This window comes from Canis lupus, chromosome 3, assembly GCF_003254725.2.
Source record: "Canis lupus dingo isolate Sandy chromosome 3, ASM325472v2, whole genome shotgun sequence".
NCBI lineage: Eukaryota > Metazoa > Chordata > Mammalia > Carnivora > Canidae > Canis > Canis lupus.
In genome coordinates, this window is record NC_064245.1 from 79,922,653 (window position 1) to 79,940,699 (window position 18,047).

Below are 18,047 nucleotides of genomic sequence, written 5' to 3' on the forward strand. Positions count from 1 at the left end.
AGCAAAGATTACAGTGCAGCTAGATCATTATTTCTGACATTCAGCAGTCAACATCCAACATCATTGCCGAAGATGCTTTTCAGAGCAGCTAAACATTTTAAAATAACAATTGTGGTATCAGAGCATTCATGAATAACACACAAAGCTGGAATTTACATTTTTCATTAGTAAAACTGCCTATTTTCTTCTAAAGAATGTTGTTTATTTGGATAAATAATACAAAACCATGGCTTTGATACGATTCTCCTACAATTGGAAACTTTCAGTAATTAACTCGTTAGCCAGTGGATCTAAAAATTTAGAGGACCAGATTATCACCAGATACACTTTTCAGATTTCTCCTTAGTTTATTGTTAAAAATGGAAAGAACAAAAGGAAAGGTCTGGTCAGTCAAAACATTATATATTTAATAGCATGGACTATATAAATAAGCCATTGAGAAGTGCCAGCTTTTTCTAATCTAGTACTTCCCAATTTATTCAATCACCAAAAGTACAAAGTATTTTTCAGGGCGCCTGCTAGTTTCGTGAATAATTGGAGAAATTCATGAATATTTATAAGTACAAATGATGAACAACAAAAAAGCCGCAATACTTCAACATTATTCTGAACTTTCACAGCACTTTTAGGGCATTTGCTTCTCTCCTCATATTCTTTCTGAAACATTCACATTATCTCTCCTTAGTCTGCTAAAATCCAATGTTGTTCAAGGCTGTTTCCTATTTAGTCTTTTCAAAAATATATTTTTAAAATAAAAACTGATTTCCTGTTCCAAAGGCTACCCTCTGAATAAAACACACAAACAAGCAAACAAAACACACACATACACAAAAACCCCACAACATTTAAATAAGGTCACTATGACTTGCATTATCTGTTTACAAGACTGAACAAACCCATCTTTCCATAGCACAGTTACCCTGAAATGCGGAACTACCTCTTGGTATTTAATCATTTCTTTTCTGGGAAGCAGTGAATGATTCCCCTCTCCTGAAAGATAGGATTTTATTTCCCCACTGTGTCAAAGAAGACTTTCCTCTGTTTGTTTCCAGATTATGAGGGTTCAAATCCCAGTTCTCCCATTTATTGGCTGTATGATCTTGTGCAAATAGCTAATTGAACTCTTTGGACTTCTGACTTATTAGTTGTATAATGGAAATAAAAATCGTATGTAGATCATAGGGTTATTGGAAAAAACATATATATATTTGTTAACTGAAATACATATATATATATGTGTGTGTGTGTATATATATATATATATATATATATACAGTTACATAATTGTGCTGTGCTATCTTTTAAGGATATCCTCAGGTAGGATTTTTTCTCATTATGTGAATTAAATATAAATAATCATAGGTGTAAACATATGTATAGAAATACAAACACATCATATATACATTTTCACTATGCAATTGAGTTACTTTATCTTTTAGGAACCCCATGGGCTAAAATTATCATGCCATTATGTTTATCTTTCCCCTTAGTATCTGATATTTCTGAGTTTCAAAAAGTTCAAGGCTTTTTGAGTCCCCACTATCCCAGAAGGCATCCTCTTGTGGTAGCCTGATTTTGCTTCTCTCTTAATTGTAAACTATTCAAGGGTAAGATTAGGCTTAATTGTAAACTAGTGAAGGGTAAGATTAGGTCTTATTTCTCTTTATGTATCCTTTGCCCAGAACATCAAGTCACACAAATTTCTTTTTTTTTTTTTTCACACAAATTTCTTAAATGGTCATTGAATAAATATTACTAGGTGCCCTGATTTGTTTGAAAAGTACTTGAAACGTTCCATTGTCAAAATACATATAGCATGTATTCTTCACTGGCATAGAACTTGTTTTGAGAAAGTTGGATAGAACATTTTAGTGGGTCATTCTTGCTGGCTGGCATCTCTGAAGTTAGCATTATCTCTAAGAGAGAGGGATAATTGAATGCATCGCTAAGTGAATAAATGAATGGATTATTAAGTGAATTTTCACTAATTTAAGTCAGAGTAGTCACACTCAAGAAATATGCTGCCTAAGACTTCTCATGTAAAAAAAAAAAAAGTTTATTTTACTCAGTATTTTGCAAACTAAAAAGGGAAACCAGAGATTACTAACATTTGTCTGAACTCAACAGATTAACATTTTGAAAATAGGCAGAAAATAGTGAGAAGTCAAAAAAAAAATCAGGCTAGAAAATGAATTTATTCACAATAATCTTCTGTAGATAGAAATTGCAGAGATGGAGAATCAATAGTCACACTTTGTACTCACTCCATCATAAACTTCAGTGGATGGAAAATTAAAGTCCAAATGAACTGTTCCCAAACTTTCTTAATAAAATGTCAAATGGATTCTCAGTTTGTCTCTTTGATCTCAGTAATATTTTCAGTTTTCACAAAGGCAAACCACTTGGTAACTGCATGGCCACTTATATTTAAAAAGAAAATATCATTTAAAATTGTCTTCCACATTTTATGAAAACACATTCTATCTCCATCAATTAAGTTTTCCAATTAAAATGACAATTTTTGATTAGCCTAAATCCCTATTATTAAAACAGTGAATTCAATATTCCATGTTGTCATTTTAGTATTAATTATTGTCACATTTTCATACAAAAGAAATAAACATATGTTAAAGATATATTTACTTACTTTTCTTTTTCTCTTTTTAATTAAGCGTTCTCAACTCAATACATAGAGGGAAAAACGATTAAATAATTAACTTTTTTTATTCTTTGGAGATCCCTGTGCATTTTAATTTACATGTTGATTATGTAGCCAGGAAAAGTCTCCCATGTTTAATTTGATTAAGCAGAGCAGAAAGTGCCTTAAAATGAACAGATAGCTGAAGCTGAGAATGCATTTTGTCTATAATTGTGTTAATGAACTACCCTGATGAGACTTGTTTAGTACAAAAGGCCCCCTGACCTTTTGATTAACTATAAAATAGGATACTTCTAATATCTGCAGAGTTCTACTCCATTTTTACAATTTCTTAAGCCAAACATTTAAGTCACTTAAATACTTTAGAAAATAATGGAATGAGTAAAAGAGCTAGGCATTCATTGTTTTAGCTGTAAATCTACAGATTCTTGTTCACTCTAAAACTCTCGGGTGAAAGCCACCAGTATTTTTGAATTCATCACTTCCTTTGTATCCCAGGCTATGGTAGACTTTGTGGGGGATCAATAAGAGAAGTAAATGATATAAACCATGATACTGTGTGTTAGGACTGCAACTCAGGTACCAAGAACAAATGATATCTGATTATAAATTGTAATAGTAAACCTAAACATGAGTGGAATTTATGTGTAGCAGTTTTCAAAAAAAAAAAAAAAAAAACACAGATAGTTTAATGTGAGAATTGCAGCCCTCTCCTATGGGAAGTGTATTACCTGTCAATGCAGTATATCACATTTCTGTGTCACTACAGTATTTAATGTTTACACATACAATCATCTAATTAAAAGAATTGCGTGGCTATTCAATAACTGTCTAATTTGGGAGGGCAAAGTCTTCATGGTCAGGTGGTATCTCAAACATGTGTGTGTGTGGATGTGTGTATATGTTAAATGGTATATATATATATATATATATATATATATATATATATATATAAAGGAAAAAGGAGGCTCACAGATAAATAAAGAAAATTTTGGCAAGAAGTCAAGCCATGTTTTTTTTTCCCCATTACATTGGGAGGATTTTCTGTTCCATAACTTAGAGAATAAGTAAGAGATAACTTTGAATAATTTTAAGTAAAGACAATAATGATGGGCACCAGTATGCTGACTTTTGTAGAATGAATGATGAAATAATTGTTAAAAAGAGTAATAGTTAGGGGAACCTGGATAGCTCAGCCAGTTAAGTGTCTGCCTTTGGCTCAGGTCATGGGATCAAGCCCAGGTCTGGCTCTCTGCTCAGAGGGAAGTCTGCTTTTCCCTCTCCCACAGCCCCTTCCCCCTTCTTATACTCACTCTCTCTCTCAAATAAATAAATTATTCTTTTTAAAAGAAGAAGAATAGTTGAATACATGTATCTGTATCATAACCTAAACTAAACTGGCATTAAAATGCAAAATATCTGACAAAGAGGAAATATTTTGAGGTAATATTTGATGTAATTTTGGCATTGGAAAAAATAATATGCAAGCACAATTACAGGTTTGGGAACCAAATATATTTATATGCTTAACTATTAGAAAATAAACTCAAAAGTTAGCAATAGTAATCTTTGACTTAGGGGATCACAAAGTGATTTTTATGTCTTTTTTTTTGTACATTCTTCTGTATTTTCTGAAATTTCTACAATTCATTTTTATTTTATTAAAATTATTTAGGTATATATTTTTAAATCAGTAGATATCCTTGATAAAGTAATCATCAAATACAGAATTTTTTTATGTTTTGTACTATAAGTTAAAATTTGTAAGCTGAATATTCCAATACCTATTCAGTTCTTCACACTCTCCACTTTCAATTCTAAATATCTCTCACTTATATATTTACATATACACTGTAATTGGGATATATATATTTACATATACACAGTAATTGGGACAGAAAGTCCTGGCCTAGAAAGCCTAACATTTACATTTTCTTTTTTTTTTTCTTTCCCTAGAGAAAATCTCTAGTAGGATGTTCATAATCTCCACGTATTTTTGGTCTGTCCAAATTTTTTCTTACTGTCGACTTCGAGTTTCATAGCGTCATGGTCGAACATGTACAGGGTGTGATATCAACCTTCTTGTACCTGTTGTACCTGTTGAGGGCTGATTTGTGGCCCATGATATGATCTGCTCTGGAGAATGTCCCATGTGCACTTGAAAGGAATGTGTATTCTGCTTTAGGAAGAAATGTTCAGACTATATCTGTTGAGTCCCTGTGGTCCAGTGTGTCAAGGCTATTGTTCCCCTGTTGATTTTCTGCATAGACGATGCAGAAGAGAGAGAGAGAGAGAGAGAGAGAGAGAGAGAGCATGAGTGGGCGGTGGCAGAGCAGGAATTAGGGAGAGAGAGAGAATTCCCAAACAGGCTCCATGCCCAGCGCGGAACCTAGCATGAGGCTCATTCTCACCGTTCTGAGATAATGACCTGAGCCAAAATCAAGAGTTGGACACCCAAAATACTGAGCCACCCAGGTACTGCAAGTTTAACATTTTCAAGACAGATCACATGTACATTCTCGAAGTTTATCTTCCATGCTGTTTTTGAAGGTTCATTCAAGAGTTTTTACATAGAAAGCTACCTATATTGCTCATACTATATAAATATTGTTAGTGTTGAGCCAATTATATGTTTGGGTACAAATTGTTTCCAATGATTCTAATTTTACAGTTCCTGTGCTACTCAAAAATAATGAGTCTAAAATGCAGGGCACATATGTTTTTCTAAAGAAAACATTATATGAATTAATTCTTTCATTCATCAAAGAGTTGTTGAGCACTTGCTATGTGACAAATGTTCTCTCCATTCCCTAATATTTGGAAATCACACCATATTAGAGTTTGCTTTATATTCACCATGCAGTTTCTTTTTCTTCTGTTTTACTTAGAATTTTGGTCGCCTGTATTTTTTTTTTTCATTTTTGGGAGAAATTATGCATGCTTTCTTCCTCACTTCTTTAATATTTTATGATTTATTCCCACAATACCTTTATCTTGATGCTTTGATCAGGCAAAAAATTTATAATATCAAGACAGTAACTGTCTTGTTTGTTATTTAATCTCTATTCTTCACCTAACATAGAATCTGGTGTATTTTAATTCCTTAACAAATATTTTTATAATGGATGAATAAGAAAAAGCAATCATATGATTATCTTTCTTTTCCTTTTTTGTCTTTCCATTTCCAAAAATAATTGGAGATGTAGAATCTTATTATCTCATAAACTTTCAGGTTTTATAATCCAAGAGTGACTATTTATAGTTAGGCACTGATTGAATGTGTTCTAGAAAGAAGCTAAAGCATATATGCATCTATTCTTTCAATTATTTATCAGACTTTGATTTATTATGAAAATATATTTTAAAAAGATTCTATTTTTAAGTAATTTCTATACCCAGTGTGGGGTTGAACCTGCAACCCTGAGATCAAGTCAGGTGCTCCATGGACTGAACCAGCCAAGCACCCCTGAAAATAAATTCTTCCACTCAAACTTTGCATGTTTTAATCTGAATGATATAAATTAGATTCAGGTGTTTAAAAAGAAAGACTAAAGGGAAAAATAAAAATACTAACACACTGGGAAATATCATCCTATTCAAAGATTTTAGTTATTTCCCTTGGTTTCATATTATACCTGAAAGACTTGATTTGGTACCTGTTAAATGGCTTCTTTCCACTGCCAATTAAACAAGCTTTTGGTTCCATGGCATTACTCACAGTGCTGTAATGTTTCCACAGAGAATAAAATGCTTTCATGGTGAATCCCCAGGAAACTCGATGTGAGAGAAATAAGTTTTAAAAACACAAAAATATGGAGATATACCTTATAAGGACACCTCTACCAAGATTTTTAAATGACCACAATATAAAGATGTAAATCAGTAATTAGAAATCTCAGCATTTTTATCCACTTATTCATCTATGAGCCACTTCTGTTCATAAATGCTAAAAATCCAGAATTTTACCTCCATCTGTATTACATACTTCTTACATCAGTGTTGCTCCGCACCTTCCTAAATTCCTGCATTTTTTCCCATCTTCAAATTTCAACTCTCTTAATCCACGACAAACTTTTGACTCCACAGTGCTCTGAATATATTTACTGAAAATGAAAAATAGATTAATTCCTCTGTTCCTTTTCACCTCAAACCCAAGACCTTAAAGATGCTATCTAACTGCAGTTTAACATGAAAATATGATGTAAATATTGGCAATATGGTATAGTAACATCAATAGTCTTCAGTATTCAAATGACTGCCAAGAGCATAGAAAGAGCCTACCTAATATATAATTGGATTTACATTGATTGAACTTCTCCTGAAAAGAAAATAAGTGCACTTGAAAATGTTCACAGGGTTGGAGTTATTTTGCTCATTTGATTTACAATTCTTTAATCTTAGTCATACATTTCTTTCTTTCTTTCTTTCTTTCTTTCTTTTTTTTTTTTTTTTTGCTAGTTTAGGCATTTTGAAGTTGCCCAATTTGTTAAGTCATCTCTTGATTTGTTCTCCTATTTACAGACTTAGCTAAGAATTCATAGATATCAGTATTTATTTATTTATTTACTTACTTACTTACTTACTTATGAGAGAGAAAGAGAGAGAGAAGAAGAGAAAGTCTCAAGCAGGCTCCTCACTGAGCATAGAGCCCTAGTAGGGGGCATGATCAGGAGCCTGAGATCATGACCCTGAGCCAAAATCAAGAGTCAGATGCTTAACCAGTTGTGCCACTCAGGCACCCCAGATTTCAGTATTTATATCAAGACTTCTACTTGTTCATCTGAAAGATGGAGAAGCCAACAGAAACACAGTTTAAGGATCCCTAGTATGTGAGGCCCTGAATAAACAGCCCTGCTATTGGCCTTTCTTCAGTCTCTCTCTTCCTGCCCCTAACCAAAGTGAGTTTATTCGTTGGTGAGTAAGAAACTGCATCAGGTTGAATTGACATACAAAGGAAACTTTTATTTGCAGCAAATAAGGAGATCATGGGGAATGGCTTCCAAAGCCATTGACTTTCCAGAGAAGGTGAGTAGGTTTCTTTTGTTTAGGGTTTTGATGAATATTTAGAGAATCCTTATCTCACATGTAGAGGTGGGCATAAGGTCGGACATGAGGTTTAAGGAAACATGCCTCTATATCCATCGTATGTTATGTAAATGAGGCTGAGGCTCTTACTTGGGTAGAGATTTTAGTATTATAGTGAAGTACAGGCAATTGCTATTCATTCCAGAGGTTCACTCCATGGTCTACCTGCAAAGGCAGGAGTCAGGGGTTTAGCTCAACAGCTCTGGGTGATCTGGGCCCTTAGTGTGGTCTTGTCAGGGCAGTCACCATCACCTGATAGGTAGTTTCACATTCCATTGCCTGAGTTAAGAGATAAGCTGGAAAGAAGAGCTTAAGGAAAAGCCCAAGACAAAAGACAGTGAGTACAAGTGGGTGGAGAGTAAAGGCCAGGTCCTGGGGTCTAGCCAGTTATATTTCCTCTGCTTCCCCTACCAAGGTGAAAACTAAGGTATCTTGTTCCTGTAATACAATTTACTTTTTTAATTGCTTCTGTAAAAACACTTTACTTTTAGGATGAATTTTTCTAGAGAGATCCAGCAATAGAATGCCTGAGGAAGAAGAAACAATGTTTTCCATGATGACACTAGCAGTAAACCCTGTTTCCCTGAAACAGATTAAGGATGTTAGGCAGAGGAGAGATGCATTATTATCTTCTGCAATTAGAAAGAGTGAATACCTTTCCCAAGGTCACAAAGCCAATAATCATTAAAATCAGGATTTCCATCCAGGCCCGGCACTCGAAACATTGTTTAATGCTGTAGGATTTTCCATTAAAATAAAGAACATCTTATAGATAATAATTTTCCAACAGGCTACAATGGCATGCAACCACCACTGCATCATTTTTAAAGTATTCTATTAACAACTTGTTTGGGCATTTAACAGCCATCTGTTACTCATTAATTTTAATAAATTAGGATTCTCTGTGCCTAGGTGTCTTTTAACTTGTAGGGAAACTGTATTCCTCAATGGTTCATTCCTATCCAACACTTGATACCACTTAAAAAGTAACCATTTGCATGCCACACATTCTATATGCCTCACTCCTTTATCTCTCCAGGTGTGAGGAATCCATCACAACAAGACATTATTATACATAACTTGTTTCATTTCTTAAATGTTAACAGAAATAGCAATTTCCATGAAATATAAGAGAATAACATTTTATGCAACATTCTGAATATCACATATAAATTCATGATTCTCAGCATCGTTCAACATCAGGGACAGGCATTGTACTCAAGATAGCAATCAGAGTAAAGCATAGGATATGAGAATCAGAAAAATGCCAAAAAGATGACTAAAAGGAAATTCATTTGCTTTTGAGAGAAAGGAAAAACACTGAGTCGCAAAGAACCCACATATCGTGCATTGGAAATTTTATTTGCGTAATATATGTGCAAAGCTGTTTACACAGATAAAGTTAAAGAGATATTTGGGAATGGTCTGCTCCATTCGATGCCAGGTATGCTAGCGCCTACCTCATAGGCCTGTTGTAAAATTAAATGAGAATGCACAGAAAGCACTTATCACACTGCCTGGCTCATATTACGCAGTCAATAAACGCTAGCTCTTAGGATTTTTTATTGTGACCGTTATTCTGAAAGCCCAGGATGAACAATTTGGAGGTAGATGCATTAATGAATTAATGAAACAAATAGAGAAATGTTTATATCCTCAAAATTTTTATTGAATCTGCATGGGAGTTATCTAGACAATTCAGTTCAGAATGTTCACTGGGGACGGGGATTATTTGGTTTGGCTGTCATACACTGAGATAATTAGTTGGACAGTTGACAAATTTCTCTATTCTTTTATACCAGGCAGCAGCCTGGAATAGATTTGTAATAGTGGAATCCATGGACTTTCTTTCTAAGACACTGCTAATTAAAAAAAAAAAAAAAAAAAAAAAAAAAAAAGAGGTATATGTTTTCCTGAATAAAACACACACACACACACACACACACACACACACACACACACACACTGTCTTGGAATATTAAGAGTATATTGATTTTGTCCATACATGAAAGTCAGAAGCTTCAAACCATGTATATCCTGAAAAGGACATGGTGAAAAAAACTGTCACTTTTTGAACATGTTGATGAGAACAGTGTGGTAGCATGTGATCATTTTGATCACACAGTTATTTTTCTCTGCTAAAATTATACAATTGTCACTAAGGCTTATACATTACTTTCTCATGAAATTAATTTGGTATATTAGTTCCCCAGGACCCACTTATTCCTAGTGAATTGGAAACTTTGGCTCTCCTGTAGCCAGGAAGATGAGATTTAGATTCAGAGTCCACTGCCTGCTTATATTCCATCCCCATCCCCCACTCACCCCAACATGGTGAGAGAATAAGTCTCTTACTGCTGTATATGCTGCGTGGCTCTCTTCATGAAGGCTTTGGGCTGTCAATCACAGTAAAACTAGACCCGAGTGGGAGCATCCTAGGTCAGCAGCAGGTTTGGAATGTTTTCTCTTTGCAGTTATTATAGAAAGGACAAATTGGGCAATTGACCAGCTCCCTGCAGAAAGACAGCTCTCACCCTATGGGGAAAACCAGGGAGGCAGAAGGACCTGAAGCCAGGTAAATTGCCTACAAAGTGGCTCCAGCAATTTGAGGCTGGAGTGTAACATTCCTGGGGACTAGAACATGGGCTTTTGGCCCAATAAACTATGGTAAACACTATAGGAGCAGAAACCTGTTTTTATCTAAGCCTGTGTAGTTTTTGATTCCTTTTCTACATTGTTTGTCCCTTTTTATTCTCACTATATATTTAGAAAAATTCCTTTTGAAAATCCTGAGCTTGCCTCTGATCCACTATGAAGGAAAAAGAAAAATGGCTTTTTTTTTTTTCTTTTCACACATAGACAGACATCGTGATATTTTCAAGGGAGATTTGTATAACCCAGGGGCCAGGAGAGGATAATGATAGATGTGTCCCATGTGAATGAACCTCGAGAAAATATCACTTGAGGGGAGATAGAAGTTGGTGACTACTAGTTCAGCTAACCCTCCCCAACTGTGAATAATTTAGAGGAACTGATTTTGATCTGGCAGGAAGAAAGAGCTTCCTCTGCCCCACGGTCCTTCTAGCTGGACTGAGGATCAAATTGACATGAGATAGATTGATAGAAGAAAATCAAATTTAATAGGCATACATACAAGGAGTCCACATAGAGCTGAGATTCTAAAGACAATGAGGCCACATGAAGTTTATATATGCTAAGGAGAGGGCAGAGTCTGAGGATACAGAGAGGAGAAGCTCAGTTAGCTTGGTGAAAGGAAATGTTTGGAAAAAACAAGGCTGTCCTATTATATAGATGTATTCCTTTGGTAAATGGGGGGTGATCTCTAGAACTCTATTCCTGTTTCAGGTTCTACTTTCCAATGTAAATTTAGGCAGTTGTGGGGGAGGCAGAGAGGTTTCCCTGCATCTGCTGAGTTTTAATTACCTTTAGGTTGAAATAAACTTTGTGCCAGTGTGGCACATTGTGGGGTGTCTCACGCACCCCTTCGGGTCTTATCAAAGGAGTCCTATACAATTGCTAGATAGTCTGCCTCTCTACTAGAGTTTAAAAACAGCAGTTTGTGTGTTGTGTGTGTGCAACATGTGTGTCTGTGTATTCATGTTATGTCAATCGTTTTCAGAAACTGTGAGTATACCTCAAAGTGTGATGACTGGGGAACCAAAATACTGAATTAAAATGCTAGTTCTACTTTTCTGGGCTACAGTTTTCCTCAGTAAAGTGAGAATCACAGACTATAACTAACATGTTAGGTAAGAATATTAAAGAATTTATTTCTAATAAAAAATTTACAACTGCTTGGCACAAGTAATTGCAAAAGAATTATTATTATTATTATTATTACTTATGAATCTGTTTAATTATCTAAGAATTTTATTAAATTGTTAACAATTTTTAACTTTATTTAATTGCACTCTAAGCAAATTTTTTCATTAACATAAACCTGAAAATACTAAGATGTTATATAAATCTATGTGCAAAAGGTGAACATCGTTTTTAGGATTGTCAGTTTCAGTAAGTGCAGAACAATAAGTCAAACCAATTCTCTAGTTGGCAACAGCTACAAAAGCATAAACATAAGAAAGGGGACTGACTTACAGTATAAGAGAACGAAGTTGGTAAAGAATTATGGGACCAAAAACTGAGGAGAAATACCAAAAGCATGAGCTTCACATTTGAGGCAACTTAATAATTCTCCCAGGGCTCTCTGCCAATCTAGGAGAAGAGGAGAGAAAGTGCACAGAGTTGTTGCTATTCTTGTAGGATTAGGAGAATAAAACCCTGCAAATGCCCAGGACACGATGGGGCTGATAACCTTCCCACAAGCTGGAACAAATTCTAAGGGGGATTGCCATAGCAGTAAAGGTGGACAAGCCATAGGCCAGCTCTCCTGCTCAAAGAAGCCCATCTTCAAGTCATCTCAGTGACTAAGATTGAATTGGATTTCCCAGGGACTTCAACCCATCTGGAAGATCAAATTGTAAATCCTCTTTGAAGAACATAACACTATGCTAGTCAGCACATTATCCGTACGTTTTTCTTCACGTAGTTTTCATATGTTATGCTATCCTCTCAACTAGCATCTACAACCATACAACACTGCAACCATACAATATCACTGACCTATATTTCCTATGTTGTCATTTTATTCCTGTGACTTATTCATTCCTGAACTGGCAGCCTGTATCTCCTACTCTCCTTCCCTTATTTTGCCCCTATCTCCAGCCCTCTTCCCTCTGGCAACCATCAGTTTGTTCTCTGTATTTATAGAAATGAGAAGCTGAATCATATGTTGTACACCTGAGACTAATGTAGCATTCTGTGTCAACTAAAATAAATTATCTAGGTAGATGATTGATAGATAGATAGATGATAGATAGATAGATAGATATTTCCAGACTCCAATTAAAAACAGAACCAGGCATGCAACAAGGTAATACTCTTATTAAAAACCCAGAGGCCCAAAAGACAATTGGAACAGATCCACCAGGTGTCAGAAATTAGGGTTATTTAAAATTGATTTTTAACCAAACATACTTAATATCTTCAATGAAATAAAATGCATGTTGGAAAATTTCAGCAGAAAAATTCGATATTAAAAGAGTGGAAATTTTGGAATTAGGTACTTAAAGATTGGATTTCAAAACAGATCATATACACCTGAAGAGAGAATCAGTAAACTGAAACATATTTCAGAAGAAAATACATATAGTATAGTGTGGAATAAAAACAAAACAAAAGAAAAAAAAACAGAAAAACAAAGGAGAGAATAAGAATAGAATGAGAAGTTCTAGCGTACTTGCAATTGAAATCTTAGAATAAAAGGAGAGGAAGCTTGGGGCAGAAGCAATATTTAAAGATATAGTAAATATTCCAACATTGACAAGGGTATATAAGCACATGTTAAGAAAACAATACCAATCACAATAAAACAAATATATAAGAAAACAATAACAAAAGGCACAACTGAGCATAAAATATAAAACTGATTTTTAAAAAGATAAAAATATTTTTAAAACGGCTAAATAAAAAAGACATTTTAAAAGGAAAAAATTAAACCAACTGAATTCTCAAAAAAAAAATGAAAACAAAAAGTTTGTACCTTCTGAAAGAAAATGGCAAGCATAGAATTCTATATATAAAGTATTCTTCAAAAATGAATATAAAATACTGCATTTTAAAAAATGAAATTTCTTTTATTTTAAAAAATAGAATTAAAAAATTCTTTTTAAAAAGTTTCTATTTTAAAAATAGAAAACTTGTCACTAGAGACACCCTTAGATATATAGACACAAAGAAAGATTGCAAGTAAAAGGATGGAAAAAATATATCAAAAGCAACCACTCCTCTCAAAAAAAAATCTGGTGTAAATAAACTAATATCAAATAAAAATTTAAGATAGCCTTTCTAAACCAGAGTCCACAAGAAAATTAAGTCCCCATGCATAGACCATCTATCCTATGTAACAAGCTAACTTATCTCCTAACAAGTTTTTGTTTTGTTTTAGGTTAGTATAATCTTGCTACAAAAAAGAGACAAATATTAGAAATATAAATTATACAAATTTCATCCATGAATATAAATATACTGAAGAAATTAGTGGCATATTAAATTCAGAAACTTTTAAAAGGATGTCTACTAAACAGGAGTAAATGATGCAAACAGTACACACCCAGACCATGAGAGCAGCATTATTAGAGGGGAATTTATAGTGAGAGGAACAATAGCACCTCTGATAGTTCACTTGATTTGACCAGAAGACTATAGGAATATGACATAATAATATGTAGCATCATCTTCTTTAAGATGAATGTACATGGTTAATGGACATAACAAAACACTCCTTTGGGTTGATAAGTCAAAGCCTTGTGTTGTAGCGTAGAATGTGATAAGGTAGTGTCAAGATTCTTCAAAATAGCACTCATGATTGGGAAGCACTTCACTATGATCAGACAATGATTTTTACCTTGTGAACAACCAGTATTGATTGCATTAAGCATCGGACCACAGCTAGTTTCCATGTAGCTATGCATGAAGCCAATTATTTTGATAAAATTCAATTTACATTAATAAAAATAAAACAGTTATTATCATTATTTATCATTTAATAGTATAACACTATTATTAATATTCCAATGTAAGAGAAGAAAGGGTAACATCCTTATTCTGATGGCGACTATAAACAAAAAATAAATACTATTGTCAACAACTTACTTAATTATAAAATATTGAAAAATATTTCTGAGATTTCTATAACACTCTACAAGAGAGTCTAGCCAGTAAAAAAAAGACAAGGAAAAGAAAAAAAAAGTTATAAGAATGGGAAAGAAGAATTAATCTCTCTATGAGCAGGTGAAATATTTTTTATTTAGAAAATTCAAATGGAACTACTAATATTTTAAAATTTAAAAATGAGTTCAGTAAGTTTTCTAGATACAAAATCAAAATGAAATATTAAAATTATTTATATATACCAGCCAACAATTGTTTAAAAATAGATAATGCTTATGATGGCATAAAATCATCTAACATGTAGAAATATATGTAACAGAGATATATAAAACTGTGGAAAATTACAATAAAATTTTGGTATGAGAAAAAAACCCACATAAAATAAGAAAACACACACACACACAAAATTAAATAAGAAAACACAGTTGCTTAGGGATTGGAAGAGTGAATAATGAAAATATGTCAATTATCTCTCAAATTTATCAAAGGTCAGTCAGCCTCTACCAAAGTTACTACACAAATATATTTAGAAATCATCAGCTGAAAAAAATTAATCAGCTGGTATAAAGTTTTACATGAAATTACAAATGACCAAGAATATCTAGACATTTTGGAGAAAGAATGAAGAGAAAGAACTTGTTAAAAAGTCTGACAGTAGCACTGACACAATGATAAACAAATAGGCCAAATTAAATGGAAAAGAAAAAAGAGAAAATCCATGTATAAATGCATTTGATTGCTAACAGAGGTGACATTGCAAAGCAAAATCTTTTTAATAACTGGTGCTTGGTGAATTGAATATCTATTTTAAAAATGAAATGTGGGTTTTTAAAATGATAATTCAGAGTTGTGCACTTTTATTTTGTGTAATTTTATGTATATGTTGATACTTTAAACAGAATTGCTTTGTCAAAAAAAAAAAAAAGTAATTCTGAGTCTTGTTTTTTAGGGGGAGCCAGAATCATGCTATAAAATTACATATTTAAACCTGATTATACAGTCTTAACAAGAATAGTTATCCAGCCTGTTTATTAACTATTACATAAACAAATCAAAATAGTAAAATGAATAGATAGATAGATAAATAAATAAATAAATAAATAAATAAATAAATAAATAAATATTTAAGAGAAAGCTTTTCAAAAATACCTTAAATCAACACCTGAGATAGTTTCCCAAACAAAAAAGCTCTTCAAGGACTTACTGTTATTTTGTTGAAAATGTAATGGAGAAAGAAGAATAAATAGATGAAATTCAGCTAACAATCTGTATCTAATTTTTTTCTTTTAATTCTAAAACATAGAAGAAGAAAAAGAATTATCGGGTAGTTAAAAGAAGGTCTGATAGCAGGAGTTTTTACAATAGAACCCAAATGAAAGGTAGCAAAATAGAAGTGGTTTTCTTCAACTCAATCCAATTTAATTCAATTGAACATATATATTTTGAATGATTATATATAAAGCCCAATGCTAAGTGATATTTTTCCTTAATGAAGATTTACAACAATTTTATTTTAGAATCTTTGCCCAATTTTCCTTTAAGCCAATGTTTTAACTTTTTATAAACTATAGGAAATTTCTTATGTTGATGGTTGCAGTAAGTGATTTTATATATTTAGAAGAGATAACTTGTCAACACATAAATTAGTCAAAGAATTTGAAGGTACTGTATTTGGCAATAATACCAATATTCATGTAGTATTTCATCTCTTAATAGCTTTAAGCTATATTTGTGTTCTTTGCGGGGTCTATGTATGTATTGCATTTTTAGCAAACATCAGCTGGGAAAAAATTCTTCTCATGTTCATTCAATTTACGTTTTACTTATTCCCTGCAATGCCTGGCTATTTGATTTTGTTTTTCCTTTCCTTTCTATTCCCTCTTTCCCTTGTAGTGGTATTTTCTTAAAAATATCAGACCAAATAATAGAGATTCATATTCTTAAGAAAATTTTGATGAACATACATCAGCAACCACTATTCATAATGATAACTACATGAATATTACTGTAGGTTATGGATATACTTTGGGATATCAATCAGCATAGTAGTAAATTGAATAAAATCACATTCCAAATTTAAAGTCAATTATAGCAACAAAATAAATAGCAAATGCCTTGCTTAATTTTACTTCTTAAGTGAAAATAACAAGTCCATCAATAAATGGATACAGAAGTAGTATATAACATATGTAGATCTGTGGACCATACTACAAAGCTCAGAAATAAACCAACAATTAATCTTTGACAAAGGAGGCAAGAGTGTGCAATGAGGAAAAGACAGTCTCTTCAACAAATGGTGCTGGGAAACAGGATGGCAACACACAAAAGAATAAAACTGGACCATTTTCTTAGACCTACACAAAAATAAATTCAAAATGGTTTAAAGACCTAAATATGAGACCTGAAACCATTAAAATACTAGAGGAGAACATAGGTGGTAACCTCCTTGACCTCAGCCATAGCAACTTCTTACTAGATATGCCTCCTGACAAGGGAAACAAAAACAAAAATAAACTATTGGGCCTTCTATAAAATAAAAACTTTTGCACAGAGAAAGAAACATTCAACAAAACTAAAAGACGACCTACCGAATGGAAGATATATTTGCGAGTAACATCTCCAATAAAGGGTTTATATCCAAAATATGTAAAGAACTGATATAATTCAACTCCCAAAAAGCAAATACTATAATTAAAAATGGGCTAAGGGGCACCTAGGTGGCTTACTTGCTTAAGCATCCCATGCTTGATTTTAGCTCAGGTAATTATCTCAAGGTTATGAGATCCAACCCCGTGTTGGGCCCCATGCTCATCCTCCCCCTGCTTGTACATGCTCTCTGTCTCTCAAATAAATAAATACATCTTTAAAAAATAATAAAATGAAAATGGGCAAAAGACATAAACAGACATTTCTCCAAAGAAGACATCCAGATGACCAGCAGATACATGAAAAGATGCTCGACATCACTAATAGTCAGGGAAATACAAATCAAAACCACAATGTGACATCACCTCACACTTGCCAAAATGGCTAAAATAAAAAACGCAAGAAAGTGTAAATTTGGGCAAAGATGTGGAGGAAAGGGAACCCACTTGCACTGTTGATAGGAATGTAAACTGGTACAGCCACTATGGAAGGCTGTATGGAGGTTCCCTAAAAATTAAAAATAGAAATACACTGTGATTCAGTAATTGCCTTACTGGGTATTTATCCAAAGAATATGAAAATATTAATTACCTTATTTTTTTATTTTTTTTAATTTATTTATGATAGTCATAGAGAGAGAGATAGAGGCAGAGACATAGGCAGAGGGAGAAGCAAGCTCCATGCACCAGGAGCCTGATGTGGGATTCGATCCCGGGTCTCCAGGATCGCACCCTGGGCCAAAGGCAAGCGCCAAACCGCTGCGCCACCCAGGGGTCCCTGAAAACATTAATTTAAAAGGCTATATACACACCTATGTTTATTGTCACATTATTTACAATAGCCAAATTATGGAAGCAGCCCAAGTGTCCATTGATAGATGAAAGGATACAGATGTGATATATGTATA

The 18,047-nt window shown here is 33.4% G+C and overlaps 1 long non-coding RNA gene across 4 annotated transcripts in view; it reads right to left on the reverse strand.

Annotated features, from left to right (window-relative positions):
* LOC118354260 (uncharacterized) overlaps window positions 1–18,047 on the reverse strand; it is a 151,054-nt gene that overhangs the window by 61,419 nt on the left and 71,588 nt on the right. For 3 of the 4 annotated variants that reach the window (XR_004814425.2, XR_007409969.1, XR_004814422.2), the window contains exon 2: window positions 6,626–6,762. This is a non-coding gene — a long non-coding RNA (uncharacterized LOC118354260). Of the gene's footprint in view, window positions 1–6,625; window positions 6,763–11,860; window positions 11,977–18,047 lie in introns of those variants that run through there. The other variant, XR_004814423.2, reaches the window with a different exon arrangement.